Source organism: Heterocephalus glaber, unplaced genomic scaffold (genome assembly GCF_053883595.1).
Source record: "Heterocephalus glaber isolate CG9 unplaced genomic scaffold, H.glaber_assembly_v1.0 deba00001689, whole genome shotgun sequence".
In the NCBI taxonomy this organism is placed as follows: domain Eukaryota; kingdom Metazoa; phylum Chordata; class Mammalia; order Rodentia; family Bathyergidae; genus Heterocephalus; species Heterocephalus glaber.
This window is the reverse complement of record NW_028258414.1, coordinates 12,144,232-12,160,274: the sequence shown is the minus strand read 5'-3', so window position 1 is coordinate 12,160,274 and position 16,043 is coordinate 12,144,232. Positions and strand designations below refer to the sequence as shown.

General features: G+C 37.0%; 1 protein-coding gene across 1 annotated transcript in view; it reads left to right on the top strand.

Moving 5' to 3' along the window:
- Positions 1–16,043, top strand: part of Uaca (uveal autoantigen with coiled-coil domains and ankyrin repeats) — an 81,171-nt gene that overhangs the window by 14,967 nt on the left and 50,161 nt on the right. The window lies entirely within an intron of this gene.

The window sequence follows — 16,043 nt, the reverse complement described above, 5'->3', positions numbered from 1 at the left end:
AGAGTGAGTCCCTCCTCAAGTTTTCTACCCTAGGCTCTCTACTCCCCTCACCCTCATCTCAGCTCTGCTCAACTGTACATCACTGGGTTAGCAAGTTAATCTGTTTTCTTTTCTCTAAAGGAGAAATGGTTCTAGTTTAGCCCAGAGAGTCCAGAATGAAGGTCTTTAAATTGTTCTTGTATATATGGCTTCACTTGGCTATTACAGACTTATGCCTGAAGGTCGAAGCATATCTGCTTTACAGAGATTCACAATATTTCTTATACACTGAAAGTGATTTGATTTATATATAATGTTTCAGCAACTTAAGCATTGTGAAAAATAGTTTAGATCAGTAAATTGTAGCCCATGCTAGCCTGGGTTTTCTGCAGGCTACTGGTTGTCCCTGTTGCCCCCACTGGCAGCAGCCAATCAGATGTGGTGCGAGAGTCCCATCTGAGACCAGCCAGCCCTAACCAGCTTGCCAGTGACTGTACTAATTGTGTGAATGCATAAGTCTGTTGGGGATTTCTGACCCGGTCCCACTCAGCAGAATTGCTTGGTACACCTGTAGACTCATGAGCAATAATGAGTGGTAGCTATTTTAGTCAATGTATTTTGGTTTTGCAGCAATAGATAATTGAGTGATTATGACATAGTAATTTTTTAAAATGAATGTTTCTGCATTTTCCTCTAATTAGTATGGTTAGTATGGTTAAGACATAAAAGACATTCAAAAAAAAAATCCAGCCAGGAGTGGTAGTACACACCTGTAATCCCAGCACTCAGGAGGCTGAGGCAGGAGGATCACCATAAGTTCAAGGGCCAGCCTGGGCTACATAGTGAGTTCAAGACCAGCCTGAACTGCATAGTGAGACCCTGTCTCAACAAACAACCAAAAAAATCCAAATATCTTTTATATGATTCCAGTTATGTTATATACATGCATATATACCAGTGGATTAGCAAATGTAGAAAAAATGCTGTGCCAATTTAAAACTAAACATCATTAGAATGTAATATAAAGTTTAAGATTTTGATCTCAAGAAAAACAACACTTTTTTCTTTAATGAATACATTTATAATACCCTGGATGAAATAACACATTCTTTTAATCTGTTCATAACATAGGAATGGTTCCCAAATAGGGTACTGCTACACTCAGAAGGGACCAAACTCTTCCAAGATGCTCTGTTTCAAAGACCAAAGACTCTGAGTCCTAATGCTGCCTATTCAGATAATCAACCAGCTCAGCATAATAATGCTTTTAAAGTGCCACCTTGCCCTTCATCTCAGATGTGCTCATTATTAAACATTTTCTGTATCTTTGAAATAAATGATATGATGGGTATGAAATATCCCCATGTCTCTTACCATACCTGAGTGTTTTGAGTCACCCTTTGGGAACCAGTGAGCCATTATGCCAGGACCTATCCTGTCAACACGAGCCAAGAGGTTATGAATGTAATCATTTGTTTACTATAATTAAGATGATCACATAAGTATACTTAACTACAGTCATGTTAAAATAATGCAAAGGTGTTGAACTTTAAGCTCCATAATTTCTCAAACGCAGAAAATATTTGAAGCATGTTGAAGTGTTCAGCATTCTATTCTGTTCATTGCAAAATACTGTATTTTATTCTAATTGTATAGTAAAATATTTCTACAGTAGTCTAATGTAATCAAGAACCTAACCATAAGGTAAAATAAGGCATATTAAATAATACATAAGCTACTTATTACTTCATGTCAAATTCATATTATTCTTCATATACAGTAGTCTTCCCTTATCTGCAGTCTCAGTTTTTGTGATTTCAATTACCCATAGTCAACTGACCAAAAATAGTAAATGGAAAATTTTGGGAATAAACAACTATGAACATAGTTTTAAACTTTCCATCATTCTGGATCGCGCTATGAAATCTAGCACCTTTCAGCTTTGTCGTGCTAGACCTATGCACTACCCTTGTGCAGCTTATGCACGCTGAAACGCTACTTGCCTGCTAGTCACTTAGTAGCTGTTGAGATGACCAGAACCGACTATTACAGGATCACCAAGCTTGTGTTCAAGGAACCCTTATTTTACTTAATATTGACCCCAAAATGCAAGAGTAATGATGCTGGTAATTCAGATATGCAAAAGTGAAGCTGTAAAGAGCTTCCTTTAAGTGAAAAGGTTTTTGACTTAATAAGGAAAGAAAAAAAATCACATACTAGATTACTAAAATCGAAAGTAAAAATGAATCTTCTGCTTTTACACTTACGAAGAAAGAGATTCATGCCAGAAGAAGCGTAAGTATAGTATAGTAACATATTTTGAGACAACACTTTTATATGGCTTTGTATTATGTTAAAATTGTTATATTTTATTAGTAGTTATTGTTATTAATTTCTTACTGTACCTAATGTACAACTTAAACGTCACCAGAGGTATGTATGTATAGGCAGAACATGGGACACTTAGGAGTTGGTACTATCAGACAGCCAGTGAGTATCTCGGAATGTATCCCTCTGTTCAGCTGCTTGGCTGATATCAAATATGACATGAAGCATCCAAAAATTACTTTGAAGAGTTGTCAAATATTTCTAAAACATGAAAATTAAACTAGTTAACCAATTGGGAAATCTGACACTTAACTTCTAAATCCCACACCTAAGGTGTCTTCCATAAAGACATCTGTCATTACAACACGAATATTTAAATCTCCAACATTAAATTCCCAAATCAACTCAGAGTACTCAAAATAACCAAAATAATAAAACTAAAATATTATTATTATTATTATTTGTACCAGGGATCGAACTCAGGACCTTGTGCTTTCGAGGCAGGCACCGGAACCACTGAGCTAAATCTCTGGCCCTAAAACTAAAATATTTATTATTCTCTTTTTAAAAATTGTTCTTTTCTCTAGTTATAAGTATTTGTAAATCTTTAGAAAGTATCTTGTATTCCTAGGCCACACTTTTAGAGTTGGGCCTGGACGATTTAGAGTTGATGCTTGTGAATCTGCATTTTTAAAATAAACACCTGTTCCAGGCATTTTTTGCAAATGGTTTGCCTGCTACCCAGAGCTGTTCTGTGAAATGTCTCAGGTGGGACAAGGACAGAGAAAAGCACCTACTTATAAGGGGCCTTGCTTTCTAAGAGAGCAGCTTCTCTTTGTTCATTTCAGGGCTTCTTTGAAGAAAATTTCTGAAATTAGATTTGAAAAGTGCCACCTGACATGATTGAGTATATCCAGTAGAAGTTCTGGGACCACTTAAGGGTATCCAGTAATTAATATCATAGATATCACTAACATGTTTATTTGGTGACTTCTGTTTTTAAGAACATTTTCAGTTTTTTCACTTTAGTCACCTGCACTTAAATAGAACAGATTAAACCTGCAAGAGGAATTAAAATATTTCTACAAAGTTGAAGTATTTCATAAACTTATATTAGACAGACAGTAAAGGTCAGAAAAATATTTAAAATAGAACCAGTGTTAAAATGATTCATATTATTTCTGTGTGATGTGAGCAAGTGATTTTAAAGCCATGTATTTTTGCTTTTGATATATGCATTTTAAAGTTGTTATACCCTTATTTATATAATAAAACAAAGGGAAAGGGTCAGGATATTATGCTTTTTAAAATATTTGTATGATTTTTTGATAGCATGTAAATTTTCTTGTCATTGATTATTGCCTACCACCTACTTGGGAAAAAAATGCCCGAAGAAGTCAGAGAAACTTTTCTTATCATCAAGCCATATATAATATCTATCTATATAAAATTTCATATATCTACACACATTTCATTTATCATCTAGAAAACTTTAATAGGGCTGGGGATTTAGCTCATTGGTTCCCCTGCCTGCTTCATAAGTGCAAGGTCCCGAGTTCGATCCCTGGTCCAAAAAAAAAAAAAAAAAGAAAAAAACTTTAATCCATGAGGTAAAGCTGCACATTGTTTTTAGTGTCTCAGCCACAACTGTGTACTTCAAATGATAGGTGTTTGGGTTTGGGATGGAAGCAAAAGGAGAACACAACAGCTGGTGGTGAGCGTGGGGAAACACAGAGATGGACCCGAGCCCTACAGCTGCTCCATGTAGTCTCTGCTTGAGGCTCCAGAACCAAACGGGTTCCAGGGCACCTTCTAGCTTCAGATTTAGGGCTCAGCCTCATGATGATGACTCCCAGCTTTTACTTTCTGTGACATTTCCTTGTGTCTCTTTGTATATCGTTATAGTAATTCTTGTTTTTCTTAAGGCAGTTGAAAGGGTGCTTGTTCCTTGCAAGTGAAGAAACTCGAACAGAACAATCTTCATTGTAGAAAACACAGAAAATCTGAAGAAAACAAGCCTTCTCTAATCTCACACCTCATTTCCTTCCATTATTTTTCAGAGTTTTTATATTGTAAACCCTTTTAAAATTGTAATCTTATACCCTTTTCAATGTGTTGAGCTCTGTAATCTTTTTTCTAGTGCAGAAGAAAATTAAAGCCAAATGAAATGAACATAATTGGAGAATCTATTTGGTGAATATGTATTTTTAAGATTTTGGACAAATTTAGTTCCATTATAAAAAGGACAGGAAAGAATGTACTTCTAAGCTGATGAGGAAAGTCAGTGCCATTTATAGCTTTTTACACTTTGCCCCATGCTTCTCAGATCTTACACATTTGTAACAATTTGAATAAAAAGGTTTTTTTTTAGGAAGATTCAGACCCATTGCTAGGGCAAGGCCTTTTGTCACCTGGATAAAGTCACTTCAGGCTTGTTCAAGCAGAAACTCAATCTTGATTGGGTTTAGGGATGCAGAGTTACACTAGAGGTTTACTGATGTATTAAACACCATCTTATTAATCTATAATGAGAACTAAATAGCTGAATAGTGGACTGGACACCATCTAGTGTCTCCTGATAGGGAAGCAAATTTATCAGAAGCTCAGTTGGTGCAGGGAGAATCAAAACAATGGGAACAGATACTAAGACTCAAATGTATGAAGCAATCTTGTTTTTGATTGATGTCTGCTTTATCTTCCTTGCATTGTTGCTTCAGGGTAGAGCCAGAATTACTGAACTTCTTAATGTCATCCTTCTTAATGTCCCCCTGTTCTCATTCAGATGCATCATGGGTACTAAAGTTAGGTCCCCACTCTTGTTTCCTATTTCTTGGTTAAATGACAATTTAGGAAATATATTGAGTAAACTCATAGACCATCCATCCCTGTGGAGACTGGAGAATTAAGAGATCTATCATGAGAGATCCTCCCTAAGGTCGTGAAGGTTAAAAGATTTCCTTTTCAGACAAGGAAGAGAGGGCCCCCCCTGAAGTTATTGGCTACTTCCTTTCAAAGCCATTGACAGCAGATGTTCCCTATGACAATAAGATGACCATGCCCTTCTTACATTACTGACTGCTGCCTTATCCTCAGGTACGAAACAGATCTTGGTCAGAGCAAAGAGTGCTAAGATTTGTTAGGTATGGTGGTACATGGCTATACTCCCAGAATTCTGGGAAGCTGAGGCAGGAGGATTGCAAATTCAAGTCCAGCCTGATCAATTTAGTGACTTAGTGAGACCCTGTCTCAAAATAAAAAATAATAAAAAAGGACCAGGGATGTAGCTCAGGCTCAGTCCCCAGTACTGCCCCCCCCATAGTGCTAGGATTGATTTATCTATATTCTACATGGGAGAGAGGACATATAACATTACTAAATTTACTGTTGCTAGACAGGACAGTCCTCAAGGGGAGTATGATTCTATTATAAACTTGCGCTGCATTTTTACGTTTCTTTTGAGATAGAGTCTGGCTGTGTAGTTCAGGCTGGCCTTGAACTCACTGTGTTACCCAGGCTGGCCTTAAATTCACGTTGATCCTCCTGCCTCATCCTCCAGAGTGCTGGGGTTACAGGTATTTGGCACCATGCCTGGCTGAACTGTATTTTTAAAGTCTAATTTCCTAGCTGGGCACAATGACACTTGTCTGTAATCCCAGTGACTCAGGAGGCTGAGGCAGGAGGATTGCAAGTTCCAGGCCAGGATGAGCAACTTAGCAAGACTATCTCAAAGTAAAGAATAAAAAGGAGTCAAGATATAGCTCAGTGGTAGAGTGCCCCTGGCTTCAATTCCCAATACCACACTCCCACAAAAGCCTAATTTTCTTTTTAACATAAGAAAGAAAGAAATTAATTTTTAGATTTTCTGTGCATCATGCTGCAGCTTGTGAGGAAAATACAATTGCTATATATATTTTTTGGTATCAGGGTTCAAACTCAGGACCTTGCGCTTGTGAGGCAGGCAGCGGAACCACTGAGCTAAATCCCTGGCCCTATAATTGCTATTTTGGAATTGTAGGATTTACTAAATAACTTTCATGTAAATCTATCAAATATTCTGTCAAAGATTTTAGTGTAAGATGTATCACGAACCTTGTAGCCTTTTCTGCTTCAGCTTTCCAGGTCTCCTTTTTTTTCTGACTTGCTGTAAATGAATACAGGAAAGAGTTACTTGGGGCCAAGTTTTACTGTATGCTTGGGAGTGCTTACATAGAAAGAGTTTAATCTATAAAAAGGTCACACACTCTGAGGCAGTTGTAGGGATGTGTTGGTGTAAAATAGTATAGTCTACCTCCCAAGTCAACTGAGAAATCTTTAGCTGGTGATGGTTAGCTTTGCTAACTCATTCACCACAGATGTCCTTGAAAAGTGAACTCCCTAGTGCAGTCAGTTTTCAGATAAATTTCTGATTATTTTTTACAAGAAGCAAACCATGCATACTAGATTTATTAAAATTTAAGTTTGAGATGTTGAAGGATTATCATTACATGTTTAGGTTCCTGTACTCTTAAAAGATGCTTCTTTTTTCTGTGAGTATATGTAAGCATATTTCTGCTTATTACTTTCTTTTTAAATTTTTTTTGCCATCCCCTTCCCATTGTTTTGTTAGCCTTTCTAATACCAGCTAGTCTTAGAAGAAATAGAAAAATATAGACTTTAGAATATGGTTTATACTTATCTGACCACCTATCGTCTGCAGCAGTCAGGGTTAGAGTTCTTGAATTTCAGTGTTTGTTAATTTCAGTTTATTCAGTCACTCAGTACATATTTAAGTTCCTCCTATGTGATACTGAGTGGCTAGGTTCTGAAGATAGTACTATAGCAGGACGTGTGGTCCTTGCTCTTGAGAACTTGAAGACTGACAAGTAGGGGAGACAGGACTTAGCCAGGGTAGTTGGAAGGTGTTTCTCTAAAAAAGGTGAACAGAGATCTGAAAAATGAGTTAGAGCATGGAGTGGGGCTGGGCACTGTTCCCAGATACCCTGTGAGGGAACTTGGTATTTTTGAAAAACTGCACCATATAAAGAGATTGGAGGGCTTTGAGGGAGAGTATCCAACTTCAGGATTATACTTCAGAGGCCAGGAGGGCCAGACACTAAAGAATCTTGGAATCCATGTTAAGGATTTTGGTCCAGAGAGCAGTAGGAATTTACTAAAAGAATGTGAGTAAAATTGCATTTAAGAAGTGAGGTGGGTAAAAAAAAAAAAAAAAGAAGTGAAGTGATGCACACCTGTAATCCCAGCACTTGTTGGGAAGCTGAGGCAGGAGGATTGCAGTAAGTTTGAGGCCATCCTGGGCTACATAGCAAAATGCTGCCCTGCCCCCCCATTTTAATTTGGTAGCCCTGTAGTAACTATTGCTGTCTGATCATAAAAAAATATCCCGTGGAGGCATCAGTAGTAATACTGAAGTGCCACTTATTTTGCACTGCTTTTTTTGTGTCAGTACTTTGGAGCATAGCTAAAGTACAAATATATTTATTGCAATTCTTGTAATTAATGAGGTAGTTGGTATTAGCTTCATTTTACAGATGACAAAATTGGTGCAGTTAAGCCAAGCTGTGAACTCAGCCCAGGTATCTGTGATGCGAAATCTCTCATGGATAATAGGAATTCACTAAAAAAAAAAAATTGTTCATTGTACACTTTCTGGCCCAGTTTTGCATGTGGATAAGTTCTTTAAAGATGGTTTGTGCTTCTCTGAGTTGAATCATTTTGATTTTCCAAGCTGAATTGAAAAAAAAAAAAAAATAGCATCTCTTAGTAGCCACCAGAGGGAGCTAGAAAAATTTTTAATATGCTTTGAAATTCTCTAAGTCATGTTCATGGGTAAGCAATTCTGATAAACTCCATTTGCCTGATAATGGGTAGAATGGGGGCTGGCTGAGACTGTGTTACTTCTTAGGGCTTCTGTCAGGTGGATGGTGCTTCCGGATTCCCAAAGTATGTGAGGTGCAGGAACAGTATTCTTCCACAGAAGATGCAAGCAACTTGTAAGTCCATGGGTGGCGATGTAACAAGCCTCTTCCAAGGATGGAGTGGTAAATATTAAACAATAACATAATCTGAAGTCTGTCCTCTTGATCACAAAAATTAATTTTCTTCCTTCCTGTATTCAAAATATATTTATTCCTTCCTCAAGGAAAATACTTCAAGAATTTCCTTCAATCACTTTAGTTTTGAAATCTAAACCTCATTAAAATTACTCTCTCTCTCTCTATATATATGGATATATATATGGATACATATATACATATATATATATATATATATCCTTAATACAGAGATCAGTGAATAAAAGACTAATCTTTTACCCTCCCTTTCCTGTAACATACAGTAGTGGTCACTCAGGATTGGGATGAGCACAGTAAATATTGCTGTTAGGAAAGGGGAAGAAAGGAAGCATGTAGCAGTTACGGGTCCCTAGGAACTCCAAAAAATCTTGCTAGATAAAGGGAAAGAGGGCTTCTTTCTGGGCACCAGGGGGTGTCCTTGATCATCTCCGCAGCCTGTGTATTATGGAAGGTATTTCCTTTAGTAGCTGGTTCTTGCCTACATTTGAACAGGGTCCTGGGGATATGCACTTCTTGGCTGGGGAATGAAGTAAGGGCTGAGCAGCTTTCTCAGCCTGCTTCTTGTCTGTGGAAAATTAGAGTCCTGATGCTGATCTAAAAGAGCAATAGTTCCTTAACTCAGGCTAGGGGGTATTTTGTTGTTGTTTGTTGCCTTTTTATCTGTTTGATTTCTGCCAAACTTGTTTGTCAGTAGCTTCATCCTCAAGTCTTTAAGATGTGCATTTTCCTCCAGATGTCCACACAGGTATCTTGGATTTATGGGGCTTCTCTGGGACTACATGCTTGGTCTCCTCCTCTGTGTGTGAGGTCCCTGTCCAAGCCATTGTGTTCCACTGAGAAGGTTTACCAGGGGCAGCATCAGGTCAGACTCTGTAAACAGTGTGATGGCTCTGCTTCTGATTTGGTCTTTGCCTTGAGTTTATGTCTTACTTGGCCTTTGAAAACACTTCTCTACTTGTTGAGGTGGGAAATAGCTGCAAGTTGCTCCCTTGCAAGTCAACAATTTTCAAGGTTCTTTTTTCCTTTTTATCCTTGCTGATAAGTAGGTCTTGTTTTTGTTTTTGTTTTTGGTTCTGGGGATCGAACTCAGGACCTTGTGCTTGCAAGGCAGGTGCTAGAACCACTGAGCTAAATCCCCAGCCCCTAGTGGGTCTTGTTTTTGAGCTCATCTTTCTAATAGTACTTTATCAAATTCAATTAATGGCAATCAAAGCACAGCTTTTATTTTGCAGTTTTTTCACCAAGTCATCCAAGTTTTTGTATATGATAGTTTTACTTACCATTGAATTACATGGTTGGCCATTTTTCCAATCTCTAAAAACAGTTTCCTTGCTTTCTGCCACCTACTTCCACAGCTGACATCACATATTTTTATTATTTTTGGTGGGAATTATTGTTAAAATAGCAGTCCACTTCTGATAATGATTTATGCAGTGTTCAGCCTTATAATAATTACCTCCAAATTCCAGTGGCTTTTCAGAATAAAAACCTTACATTTCCTACTGGCTTTACATGTAGACTGTGGGTAAGCTCTAGTTCTGTTGCAGCCGGTGGCTCTTTTGTGGACCTTTTCTCATTGGGCACCCTGGCTGTAGGAGCAGCCCTTTCATGAGATATGCCTATTGCTTGGCAAAGGACCGAAGCAAGAAGGCTGGCCCAAACTCAGACTGTTGTTTAGAGCTCTTGCTTACATATGGTGTTCAGCATATCTGCTGCCATTCTCTTAGCCAAATATGTCATGTAGATGATTCCCAAATTAATGACCTAGAGATGTCTATTCCTTGCATTTGTAGACATGTGGCAAAGCAGAGCATAACTTTTAAGGGCATATTGCTTTAATATACTATCAATGTACCACTATACAGTCACTATTCTCCAGGGAAATACAACATATATATATATATATATGTGTGTGTGTGTGTGTGTGTGTGTGTATGGATATATGTATATGCATACATATATAAACATATACAATATACACATATAGAGAGAAATATATTTATTTTAAGAAATTGGCCTATGTGACTGGAGATGAGAAATATGAAATTTATAGAGCAAGCTTGGGGACTCAGTACCTATGCTATAGAATTTCTATGTCATGTTATGACAGAATTGCTTCTTCTCTGGGAATTCTCACACTTGCTCTTAAGGCCTTCAAGTGACTGAATGAAGCCTACTTACATTATAGAGAGTAAGTACCTTTACTTCCAGCCAACTAACTTTAAATATTAATCACATCTACAAAGTACCTTCCCAGCAACATAAGCTCATGTTTGACCAAGCATATTGGCTCAGCTATGGTGCCCAGTTGTTTAAGCAACAAAATTTAGCCATCACATTTATGAGGTGTGACTAAACAATATGGTTAATGTTTAAATTTTAAAACTATTACAGTAAAAGATACATTGCCATTAATCCCTCTCGGGATATACCACTTGCTTCAAACATACTTATCCCATCATTCTTGCCACTCTCTAGAACAGATCTGTAAATCTTTTTCATGAAGGTTTTCAGTTACACTGTTATAGCTGCCTTGATGCCTTGAACCAGTTCAAAATATTTACCTTTCACGGTAATTTACATTTAAGGAAGAGCCAGACATTGCATGGTATCAGATATGGTGAATAAGGTGGATGAGAATGCAGTATAATGGTTTTACAAGCCTGCCTTTCTGTTGGATGGCACTAGGCAGCAGCATTTACTGTATATTTTATCACACCTTGTAAAGACATGAAAGAAGACTTCCAGAATGCTTCAAAAAGTGGCAAGAACAATGGGATAAGTGTGTTAGAAGTGGGGGTGGGTATTTTTTGGGAATTAATGGCAGTGTGGCTTTTAGTGTGATAAATTTGTAAAGTTTAAACATTCACTGTATATTTTGATCACACTGTATACACAGTGCTAGTTTATAGACAACAGAGTGAATGTAGAGAGTACTTTCTAATAGATTTTGTAATGACTTACCACACAGACTAGCTTGATTAGAGCTAATAAGCTAGGTGTGTTTGGCACAGAGTACTTGAAATGGGTTGGTAAACTACAGCTTGGTGCCTGTATTTATACCTAAAGCACTAGTGGAGCACAGCTATGTGTATTGCATGTATTCTGTGGCTCTTTTCATTCTACAATGGCAAAGATAAGTAGTGACAACAGAGACTATGTGGTCTGCTAAGCCCCAAACATGACCAGCCTTCTACAGCGAGTGTGCCCAGTGTGAAGGACACATGGAGAAGGTGCTGTGGGTTTGCTCTCTTAAGGTCCACTCCTCTAACGTTTCCATTCACATTAGACTTTACAGTGACAATGCTTCATTGTTTGAAGCCAGAGATTCTATTAGATTAGTAAAAATCTATAATTAAAATTTTTTTATTACGTAGCCATTCATATTTTCTTTTAGATCACATGCTCAGTTCAGTTATCATGAATAAAACACACATGAATGATGTTAGGTTTTAAACAAACATTTGCATATCTTTGAGAAAGAAGAGAAAGTCTTTCTGTAAAATTTTACTAGTTTAATATTATCCCAATGACAGATATTAGCATACATTTTAATTTTCTGTCTTTTAAGAGAGTAAATGTATGTTTGTACCCATCTCATCCACTGTTTTTAGATAATGTATTAAGAAAACTATAAACTATTATTCTTCCATTTGGTTGCTCTTTTGACTATAAGATGTATATGTTTGCATACCAAAGAATAAAAAGTAACTCTCTTTAGTAGAGAGAGTCTGGACACTGGATTCAAAGAGTTTGAGATTTAAATTTAGTAGCAGTTATTTTATTTGCTGTTAACTCTAGATCACCAATAGGGGCTGGGCTCTGCTGCGTGGCTGTTCTGCTGGTCTCTAGGTATCACTCATATGGCTACTGTCATCTGGTGGCTCCACTAAGATGGCCTAAGATGGTTGTATTGATAATGTCTGACACTTGATGCCAGCTAGCTTGGCTGGGTGGCTGGATGTTTTCTCTGTCATGGTCCTCAGGGTCTAGCTTGTTCACTGTGCCGACAGCTTTCCAAGAGGGCTAGAGCAAAAGCCACAAGATCTCTTGAGGGCTGGATACAGAAGTTCCACAAGGTCACTTCTGCTGAATTCTATTTGTCTAATAAAATGTTATGACTCTGGCCAAGATTCAAGAAATGAGGAAATAAATGTCATGTCTTCATGGGGGAGTGGCAAAGTCATATAGCCATGCACTTGCAGGAGCAAAAAGAATTATTAGCTCAGCATAATCTGTTAGTTACCATAAATTATTTAGTGTATTTATCCACATTTGGATAGTAGAAATAATAGTATGGCTTAAATTGAGGGGTTCTCCTTAAAGCTGGACAATGATGCGTGCATTTAAAGGTATTTCTTAAATTTTTGAAGAGAATCCTTTTTTTAGATGTTATCCTTTTACTATAGACCTAGATATGAGAATTGCATTCTTTCTCATAATTAATTTGGCCATGTATTTTTTAATAATAAGACTCACTGGAAGGAACTCCTCTGTAAAGTAGCTATGTGGGAAGAGTTATGCAATTATGTAGAAATATTTAATATATAAAAGGAAAAACAATTAACTTCTAATATGCTTACAAAAGATACACTTTTCCATAACCCCCTATTTTTATATGCAACTCTAAAAGTAGTGGCTAGTATTATAAGGCTTATTTTCAGTTTAATGCTTGAGGAGTCTTTTGAATTCTAGCAAACATTTTTATTTAGTTTCTTTGCAAAACTTAGAAAAAAAAAACCAAAAGAATACAAAATATTTTCTGTTGTTCTTCATTGTGGTCAGGATCTGTCAGAAACTCTTTAACAAGTATATTTGTTTTGCTCTTTACTTTGTGCTCTTTTAAACGGTCCTGTTTTATATTAGACATCATTGCCAAAAATATTTGTTAAAACTCATCAAATTGCCGGGAATTTAGCTCAGTGGTTTCGCTGCCTGCTGCGCAAGTGCAAGGATCCGAGTTCGATCCCTGGTACCAAAAAAAAAGTCAGTAAATGTTCAGAAGGTCAGTAAACAAAAACTGTAGACCCTAAAACTCATCAAATTTATTACTGTGTTCATTGGTGTGTGTTGGAATGGAAGGCTATAGTAGACCTTCCTTGCTTTTTACCTTTATATTAAAAAATTTTTGCTCATGACACTTAAGCATTTACAAAACTCTAATTTGAATATATTTTTCTAAACATATTAAAGCATAAATTTTATTTTTTCCAATTTATAATTGTTTTACATTTTAAAGAAGATGTTGAACAAAATCTTATTTAACTAAGCTGAGAGCTTCATTCTTTTTTTTTTGGTACTGGGGATCAAACTCGAGTCCTTGCGCTTGCGCAGCAGGCGACGAAACCACAGAGCTAAATCCCTGGCCTGAGAGCTTCATTCTTACATGACATGCATTATAATTTGTTCTATTTAAGATCTATGAATATATTTGGAATTTAATGAGTCTTCTTTTAAGGAAAGATGAATACCTTTTGAATTTGAGAAGCAACTTTCAGTTTGTTCGTGTTTGTGTGTGTGTGTGTGTGTGTGTGTGTGTGTTTTGGGGTACTGAAGATTGAACCCAGGGCCGTTTTTTTTTTTTTTTTTTTGGTACTGGGAATCAAACTTGGGACTTTGCACTTGTGAGGCAGGCTAAATTCTTGGCCCAGAACCCAGGGTCTTTGTACTAAGCCGTATCTCTAGCTCCTGTTTTACTGTTTTAAAAATATTGAGACAGGTTCTTACTAAGTTGCTAAATTGCCCAGGCTGGTCTTGAACTTGAGATCAAGGCCTACTTTAGCCACCTAGAGTGCTAGGATTACTGGCATGCTCCACCTCGTCTGACTGTGGCCTATATTTTTAATAAACTTTTTTGAGTGCCTAGACAGTTATAATGAAGGAACAAATACCTGCAATAAGGAGGGGTAGACAGTCTGGTATTTATACAACAGTCTAGAATAGAATCAAGTTGGGTGGTTAAGAAATCTTGACAAAACACTGCCTTCTAAGTCTTCCTGATTCCAGTTCTTTAACATTTTTTCAGATTCATAGCCACTTAAGATCTGCCCTGAAGAAGTTAGATTTATTATTTAAATCCTCCTCTTCGTCCTCCTCCATCTCCTCATCTTTTTTGTCTTTGACATCTTAATATGGAGAGCTCCAATAAAGTTGGAGTAAACCTGTTACTGCTTTGGTCAGAAAAATGATTGCTAGAATATAATTTTTCCTTTTCTCTCTTTGTTGCATGGAGTCCTAACTGTATAGATTCAGATCATACAGTGGAAGGCTAAGAGAGGTGGGTGGGGCATCATTCAATAAGGATAGGGAAAGACCATAAAGAGAATAGTCAGGGGTCAGGGAGAAAGAAGCTAGATGTATGGTTTTTGTTTTCCTAGTTTATTTTAACTTTTGTTTCCTTTTCTATTACATAAGCTCTAATTTGCTGTTATATAAGAGTGAAAATGAGTAACCTTTGGACTAAATAAAAATGGGAGAAATATTTCTAACTATCATCAATCCAGTGAACTGTACAACAGTTAATTGTGCAACCTAATCTTTAAGGAATGTTCATGTTTTGTGAGGTTTGCTGTCTGCTGCTTACTAAGTTTTCAGTTGTGATAGAGACTATATTGGGCTTAGTAATGGGGAATGTTGGTAATTAGAGGTTACAATTGGAGCCTGTGTATTTCATTTCAATTAGATATTCTGGGAGGATTTGCATATATGTATGTTTTATTTAGGATATACATATATTTTTCCATTGGAAATTTTGTTTAGATTTATATTCTTTCTAAAGATCCTTATCTTGAGGATATGATTGTGATTGTTTTTGAGGTGCTATTTTTTATGGTGGAGGCTTTAGTATAGTTATCTAGGACTGAAGTGGGTGAAGTTGATTATTATATCTGATGTATTAAAATAACTGTCTTAGTCTTGTAAACATTTCAAAGCAAGTTAAGATTCAGCTGGTTATTGCTCAGTGTCAGTTCTCAGAAATGAAAAACAAAATAGTGTGTTAGGATGTATTTTTTTTTTTTAGGCTTCATTCTAAAGTGACCAAAAGAACATCATAAAAAGGCAGTTATCTCAATCCTTGAAGACGTCTCTTTTGAAAAATATGGTAAAACAGAAATCCCAGTTTAGATCCGGTGGTGCCTGCCTTCCCCTGTACCCTGATCTCCTTTGATTTGTTTTGCTGATTCTGTATTCTGCATGGCTTTCTTGCATATATGCCGAGCTCCATTCAGAGTGGGCCCCTCCATCTGGAATGTGAATCCTCACAGTCTGGTTCTTGTCATTCTGAGCTCACCATCTTTATCACCTTCTCAAAACAGCCCTTCACGATTACCCAGCCTAACCTTCTCCTCCAGCGTTCCTATTGCTCTTTCTTTTTTATACTTACCTGGTAGTTTCTTCTTTTCCTTGGTTGTTTATTTTCTGTGTTTCCCCCCAAGAGCATCAAGTTCCCCATTAGGCAAAGTCTCTCTTACTGCTCTGTTCTCAGTGCCGTGCTAGACATGCAGTAGGTGCTTCAGAAAAGCTTCCATATGCCAATGTGAAGATTTTCATCCTTTTTTGCTACAAAGACCATTTGAATTTATTATGTTTAAATTTTGAAAAGATATTTGCAGTTTTATGTCAAAGATTTTTTTCACATGACTAGAGAAGTGGAACTAGCTTAAT